This window comes from Haliotis cracherodii, unplaced genomic scaffold, assembly GCF_022045235.1.
Source record: "Haliotis cracherodii isolate W230 unplaced genomic scaffold, xgHalCrac1.p SCAF_11, whole genome shotgun sequence".
NCBI lineage: Eukaryota > Metazoa > Mollusca > Gastropoda > Lepetellida > Haliotidae > Haliotis > Haliotis cracherodii.
In genome coordinates this window covers 44,836,714-44,845,434 of record NW_027266266.1, presented here as the reverse complement: position 1 = coordinate 44,845,434, position 8,721 = coordinate 44,836,714, and positions in this window count along the sequence as shown.

Here is an 8,721-nt window from a genome sequence, read left to right as displayed (position 1 = left end):
TATCTACTGTGGGAGCCAGTTTTGGATGATAGATACTGAATATTTGCTGAGTGCGAGGTAAACAACAAACAAACACATGGTTAAATTTCGATATACGTGAAGATATACATATGAATAGGTCTTAAGTAACCAATGCTTGTCCTAAGAGGCGACTAACGAGATCGAGTAGTCAGGATCGCTGACTTGGTTCATGCATGTCATCGTATCCCAATTGCGTAGATCGATGCTCATGATGTCGAACACTGGATTGTCAGGTCCAGACTCGATTATTTACAGACCAACGTCATATAGCTGGAATATTGCTATGTGGCGTTAAACAACAAACAAACAAAGAAAGCCGTCACAAAGATGGAATATTGCCGAGTAAGGCGTTCATCCGAAATCTCCATGTGAAAATGTTTCGTAAAAAATAAATTAATTATTAGATTTCTACACAAATTTATACAATATGTGAGGATGGCAGCATTGATTTTGATATCAGTTTGTACAAACTGATATTATATTAAACATTCCGTGTATATTTATCGATTCACCACAAGCATGAATGTGTGGTAGGACAATGTATTTGGTGTATTTCATGCTGTAAAGAAGGTGACACACATAGCGAATTTCTTACTTGTGGACGGGAGGTGGGGTAGCCCATTGGTTAGAGCGTTCTCCCGTCACGCCGAAGGCCCGGGTTCGATTCCCCACATTGGTACAATGTGTGAAGCCCATTACTGTTGTCCCCCGCCGTGATATTGCGGGAATATTGTTTAAAGTGTCGTAAAACCATACTCATTCTATCACTCACTTGTGGACAATAAAATATTGTGTGCTGGGGTCTTAAAATTTGGCCATAATTTGTATGAACTGAAAGTCTCCACGCCACTGCAACAAAGAATTTGACATCATTCATCATTTATTGTGCCGTCAGTACATTCACGTAATCTGACGTTCGTATTAGGTGTACAAAGGTGTCTGTCTTCCGCACCTTTAGTTTCCGGTATTTTATTATTTTGAACTGATTAAAAGTGAACGTCAATATATTTTGCCTTTATGGAAGTAAAACTCCTCCATTTATAACGTTTCTAACCCCACACGCTGTAAAATACTGCCACACAATGTTTCACAAGTTATCGTTATAAGTTTTGTGTACTTCCCGACCCGAGTATTGGTCATAATTGAATCATGCGATTGCGAAACTAGGCCAGAAATACGATGTCGTCATCGCCATCGGCAACATACACCGTGCCGTGCACCAGCTCAACATCACAGTGACGGAAATTGATAAAACGGCTTCAGATGATATTATGGATCGATAAGCGCTTTATTTAAAGGTCAAGGTCAAGCGTATATGTTCTATTTTAAATTATCCCTATTTTGCCTTGGAGAGACAATAGGTATAATACAGCTGTATGTAGATGTATGTAGGTATTATACTTGTTGATATATGACACCTAGCTGGTATATCCTAATGATGTAAACGTATGCACGTCTCTCGGGGTTCATTTATAATGAGTGAGAGCGTTGGGTTTAACGTCGCTTTGAACATTAAGTGCTTGCGTGTTTGTGCGTGCGAGAGAGAGAGAGAGAGAGAGAGAGAGAGAGAGAGAGAGAGAGAGAGAGAGAGAGGTGAAATTGGGTTTAAAGTCGCGTCCAAGATTATTGCACTTATATAGCGACGTGTGTGTGTGTTTGTGTGTGGCTGCTTGTACGAGACTGGACTGATGCCGACTTATAGTGCTAGCCCACTGAGATAACATGCCGCAGTTTAACATGAATACCCCACTCAGACACAGTATACTGACTCCGAGCCGACCAGTCCTTGCTTTAACCCCTTTAATGCCGAGCGCCAGACAGGGTAACAACAAGTACAATCTTTAAACGTCTTTTGGTATGACGCGGCCGGGGATCGAACCCCGGACCTTCCGCTCTCCGGCGGATGTTCTACCACTAGACCACGAAGGCGGTCCGAGAGTTTCGCAGAGTTTCGTCCCTTCGGCTAACCAGAAACCCATGATCGTGAGTTCGAATCCCGGTACGCCAAATTTTATTTCTAGATTTTCAGCACCAAACCCACGCTCGCGGGTTTCACCAAAGTGGTAAACGTCTGAGACCTGCATCACTTCGGGCTTTCCTCCCACATTAAGCTGACACGCCGTGATACAACTGGAATACTGTTCAAAGCGGCGTTAAACCCACCGCACTCACTCACTCGCTTTGCGTCCTGATTACTTATATCGCACCACAACCATAACTTACTATTTATCGTCACTCACATATGCAGGTGACCTTGTAGGGATTCCGGGTTACAGAATGAGGCCCCAGCAACTTATGCATGCCGAATGAAGCGACGCGACTGGATGGATCAGGTGGAAGTTGGGGTAACTTCACTGATTGTTGCCGTCGTATCTCGACGGCATGACATATATAAACATGCCCCCATATCAATCACTGGATTATCTGGACAAGACTCGGTTTTTTACAGACCCACCCGTGGAGATCCGGGGTAGAATAGGTCTTCAACAAAGCATGCTTCTCGTAACAAGCGGCTATGTTTGTCGTCGGAGGCGACTAACGGGATCGGGTGGTCAGGCTCTCTGACTTGGTTGATGCATGTCATCGTTTCCCAACTGCGAAGATCAATGCTCGTGATTTTCACAGACTGTCGTCGTGTAGCTGGGATATATTGCCTAGAGCGACGTTAAACAACAAACAAACAAACTATATTAACAGATCACCGCCATGTAGATGGGATATTGCTGAGTGCGGGGTTAAACAACAAATAAGCAATACTTTTACAGAGCACCGTCATGGGCTATTGCAGAGTGCGGCGTTAAACAACAAACACTTTTTACAGACCGCCGTCATGCAGTTTCAATCACTGGATTCTCTGGTCCAGATTATTTACAGACCGCCGTCATATGGCTGGAATGCTGCCGAGTGCGGGGTTAAACAACAAATAAACAATATTTACAGAGCACCGTCATTTAGCTGGGCTATAGCAGAGTGAGGCGTTAAACAACAAACAAACACTATTTACAGACCGCCGTCGTGTACTTCAATCACTGGATTCTCTGGTCCAGATTATTTACAGACCGCCGTCATATGGCTGAAATATTGTTGAATGCAGGATTAAACAAACAAACAAACAAACAAATAATCGACCTCAAACGACAAACACGTAAAAATCATCAGTCTCGTAAACGTATACGTTACCTGGGTGCTGAAAGCTAGCACGTCCCCCCCTGCGTCTGTTTACAGTGTGATTTACACCATGTGCCACAGCGACTGATTTCCAGACCACTGAATGAAGACCATTTAGTTCCTAAGGCTGATAATTATGTAGCCATGACATGTACCTGTACGTGTCTATTGACTCACTTAATTGCCATCACTTATTAGAACCTTGACCCGTGAAGATTTCGGGGTGGAATATGTCTTCAGCAACCCATGCTTGCCGTAAAAGGTGACCATGCTTGTCGTAAAAGGCGACTAACGGGATCGGGTGGTCAGGCTCGCTGATTTGGTTGATGCATGTCATCGATCCCAATTGCGTGGATCGATGCTCATGATATTAATCACTGGATTGTCTGGTCCAGACTCGATTATTTACAGACCGCCGTCATATAGCTGGAATATTGCGGCGTTAAACAACAACCAAACCAAACCAAAACTGTAAGATCCTCATCCCCATTGTTAATCCTCACTACCAACGTATTGTACATTTTCTGCTAGCCAGAGGGGCGGTCGGGTAGCCTAGTGGTTAAAGCGTTCGCTCGTCACGCCGAAGACCCGGGTTCGATTCCCGACATGGGTACAATGTGTGAAGCCCATTTCTGGGGTCCCCCGCCGTGATATTGCTGGAATATTGCTAAAAGCGGCGTAAAACCATACTCACTTATTCACTCACTCATTCTGGACTAGACAATCCAGTGACTGGTATTTTGAGCATCGATCTACGCAATCGGGACCCGATCCTGTTAGTCACCTCTTACGATAACCATGAACGGGTCCAGCAGTTTTAAAAGGGTGGGATCCAACAACATACACCACTCTGCTAGCCAGCCTAATCAAGTGGTGCCAATATGTCACTTCGCATTAATTACTGTTATTTACATTTATGACTTAATCCATTTCAGGTCACCTTGGCTATATACGCATTGGTCCAAAGACGAAGAAAAGACGTCTTCCCGAGAGCTAAGCTTGGGATATGCGAGGTTCTCCGAGGCACCAACACCACTACCGCAGTATGTGCTGACCTGGCACATATAGCTTCTTGTAAATATCTACTTGTATAAAGAAAACTTGTACATACCGCAAGCTATCCTACCGAGAGCCGTATACGTGCATATAGGAATACGCACTCATTGATTATCAACGTCGCAAGCTCTTCTGGGGCGGTAGGGTAGCCTAGTGGTTAAAGCGTACGCTCGTCACGCCGAAGGCCCGGGTTTGATTCCCCTCGTGGATACAATATGTGAAGCCCATTTCTGGTGCCACACACGTAACATTGCTGGTATGGTGCTGAAGTCGGCGTTAAACCATATTCACTCACTCACTCACACGTTAATACCGAGTCACTAACATGGTCTTCAAAATATAGGGGTCACGATCCGCCTGGCTTCCACTTTTTGGGACTAAACGGTGTCTGTATCATACAGTAACACCAAAAGCATTGATTTGCAAAACATTCCCAGTGAATGTATTGACTTCGTGATTTACAGGTTCCAGATAACCTGTCTTACACACGGACTTCATAAGACGCCTGTCGTGTTCAAACAAGGGTAGAATAGGTCTTCAGCAACCCATACTTGCCGTAAAAGGCGACTATGCTTGTCGTAAAAGGCGACTAACGGGATCGGGTGGTCAGGCTCGCTGACTTGGTTGATACATGTCATCGATCCCAATTACGTGGATCGATGTTCATGATATTAATCACTGGATTGTCTGGTACAGACTCGATTATTTACAGACCGCCGTCATATAGCTGGAATATTGCTGAGTGCGGCGTTAAACAACAAACCAACCAAACAACCAATCAAACAAGGGCGCGGAGCCCGACCCCATTCTCCCCGGTTTATAATGTGGCGTCTGTCATATTCTGACCATTTTACTGTTCTAATGAGTGAGTGAGTGAGTGAGTGAGTATGGTTTTACGCCGTTTTTAGCAATATTCCAGCAATATCACGGCGGGGGACACCAGAAATGGGCTTCACACATTGTACCCATGTCGGGAATCGAACTCGGGCATTCGGCGTGACGAGAGGACGCTTTAACCACTCGGCTACCCGACCGCCCTTTACTGTTCTATAACAAGGTTGAAAAGTATGATCTGTGATATATTGCTGGTTGTTGTACTGTCTTTCGAGGACAGTTTCTAATGGTAATGCACAACTTGTTCCAGTCACGATATTGCTGAAATATTGCCGACGTGACTGTAAATTTTAACTCACTCACTCACCCTACTTCCCGGTGTCCTCCAAAATAACTAATGGCCCAAATTTAATCCCTACTCCTCGACTATTCCACAACAAAAGTGGGTAATTTGCCTTAGTTAAAACTGAGTGCAGTGATTTTGTCATGTTTATTTGTTTGTTTGTTGTATAACGCCGCACTCAGCAAGCAATATTACAGCAGTATGAAGGCGGTCTTTAAATAATCGATTCTGGACTAGACAATCCAGTGACTGGTATTTTGAGCATCGATCTACGCAATCGGGACCCGATCCTGTTAGTCACCTCTTACGATAACCATGAACGGGTCCAGCAGTTTTAAAAGGGTGGGATCCAACAACATACACCCCCCCCCCCCCCCCCCCCCCCCCGGATCCGCCTATGCATAGTCGCCTTTTACCGCAAGCATGGGTTGCTGAATGCCTGTTATTTAAAACCGAATCTCCACGGGTCGATTTCGGCATGTAGTCAGTAGTCATTATGGGCCAACCTTATCCCCGGATCTACATCCATATCTTCACATCACACGCGTGGCCAGTAATGTGATAAACAACTGACATTGTCTTGTATTGATTGTCGAAGTAAGCTTATCATTAGTTAGCGCAGCTATTAAATTACACGCGCTACATGGCACATATTGTATTACGAAGTTGACAATTCAATGTCCACATATTGGCGACAATTAGGTCCCAGTCAGTATAGGAGGTCGCCCATCCATTCGGAGTGAACGCGAAGGGGACATGCTTTTGTCTGCGACAGGCGACAATATCCGCCGTCAACTGTCGGATGCTGTTCCCGAGATAATCGGACTGCATGTGTACACTGAACTAATGAGTTCAGCATTTGTATGGTAGTGAGTAGAATATCACGGGCCTTTATTCAGATCAATAACCGCGGTGTATTACATTCTGAGGGGCATGCCTTTTCTGTACTGTATATGGTTAAGGACCATTTCATTTCTATGGAAGGGGTGTTTAAAAACAGCTCATAATTTTGTGTAGATAAAATTTCGAAAAAAAACTTTGACATGGGGACATGATTTGTTTGTTTGTTGTTTAACGCCACATAGCAATATTCCAGCTATATGACGTTGGTCTGTAAATAATCGAGTCTGGATCAGACAATCCAGTGTTTGACATCATGAGCATTGATCCACGCAATTTTGATACGATGAAATACATCAACCAAGTCAGAGAGCCTGACCACCCGTTCCCGTTAGTCGCCTCTTACGACAAACAGTCACCTTTTACGGCAAGCATGGGTTGCTGAAGACCTATGCTAACCCGAATCTTCACGGGTCACATCTAGGTACGGATTACAGTTATCATTGCGGTCTCACGCCTGTCATGAAATTTGTCAGGGGTCGCTGAAATATTTGTCAAGGTATGTTAGTACCGACAGGATGCTGGTTTAGAAACGAGTCTGGCAAAGTGACTGTCGATGTTTTCTCTTTAGTTGCTACATACCTCCCACAGGAGGATATGGCCCCGACCCAAACGAGCCAACATTACTGCAAAATGAGTATGGAATAAACTGGAATGTGGGTACCATATCATTCATGCATCAGCTCGTCCGTACGATATAAAGATATTGGAACCATTCAAACACCACCAAACGTGTTAGAGCTAACTAAAATGGTCGAACAGTTGTCAGATTGAGTGGAATTGTGTTGATTGACAGATTCTCATTTCAGCTTCTGGGTTGTCTGGTCCAGACTCGATTATTTACAGGCTACCGTGATGCAGCTGGAGTGAGTGAGTGAGTGAGTTGGGTTTAACGCCGCTTTTAACATTATTCCAGTTGTATCACGGCGTGTCAGCTTAATGTGGGAGGAAAGCCCGAAGTGATGCAGGTCTCAGACGTTTACCACTTCGGTGAAACCCACGAGCACGGGTATGGTGCTGACAAACCTAGAAACATAATTGCGGCGAACCGGGATTCGAACCCACAATCATAGGTTTCTGGCGTGCCCAAGGGACGCAACTCTGCACAGCGAATCGCGGCGCCTTAGACGACTGGGCCACCCGTGCCCCCCTGATGCAGCTGGAATTGTCTGACTGTGACATAAAACAACATTAACTCATCAACTTATAGGTCTCCAGTTGACAGAAGAATTATGAATAGAACTTTGACTAAGATGTCAGACGAATACAAGTTGGTTGGTTTGTTGTTTAACGCCGCACTCAGCAATATTCCAGCTATATGACGGCGGTCTGTAAATACTCCAGTCTGGACCAGACAATCCAGTGATTAATATCATGAACATCGCTCCTCGCAAATGGGATCGATCGATGACTTGCATCAACCAAATCAGCGAGTCTGACCACCCGATCCCGTTAGTCGCCTTTTACGACAAGCATGGGTTGCTGAAGACCTATTCTACCCCGGATCTTCACGGGTCAAGAGTACAAGTAGAAAGACACAATGCTAATGTTAATGGCAGATGCAGACATTCAAGTAGAATAACCTGCGGTTGGAAACATGAGCAATGACCTACTCCATTATTCACGATGACATTATCAGCCAGATTACACATTAATTCTTTCTTTGTTGTTTTAACCTCACACTCAGCTATATGACAGTGGTCTGTAAAAACATTGCGTATGGACCAGAGCATCTAGTTACTGACATCATGGATATCGATCTATACTTTGGGACATCCGTTATTGTTCACCCGATTCAGTTTGTCTAATGTTAATTGTATCCTTTGGGCTAGTAGAACTCATGCCTTTTTGATAGTTGTGTCCTTAAATATGGCCCAGAAACGTCATGTTCAGTTCTACAGTTAAGAGTACTGTTGACTGATTCGAACCCACATTCAACGGTTTCTGGCGTGCCCAAGGGAGACAACTCTGTTTACTAGGCTGCTACAGTTGTCATGGGTACCTGGCTGCCACAGCTGTGATGTGTGCGAGGCCGCTAAAACTTATGATGTGTACTAGGCCGCTACAAGTGTGCTGTGTACTATGCCGCTACGACTGTGCTGTGTAGTATGCCGGTACGACTGTGATGTGTACTTTGCCGCTACGACTGTTATATGTACTAGGCCGCTACAACTGTGCTGTGTACTTTGCCGCTTCCTGTGATGTGTACTAGACCGCTACGACTGTGCTGTGTACTAGGCGGCTACGACTGTGATGTGTACTAGGCCGCTACAACTGTGCTGTGTACTATGCCGCTACGGCTGTGATGTGTACTAGGCCGCTACAACTGTGTTGTGTACTAGGCCGCTACAGCTGTGATGTGTACTATGCCGCTACCTGTGCTGTGTACTATGCCGCTA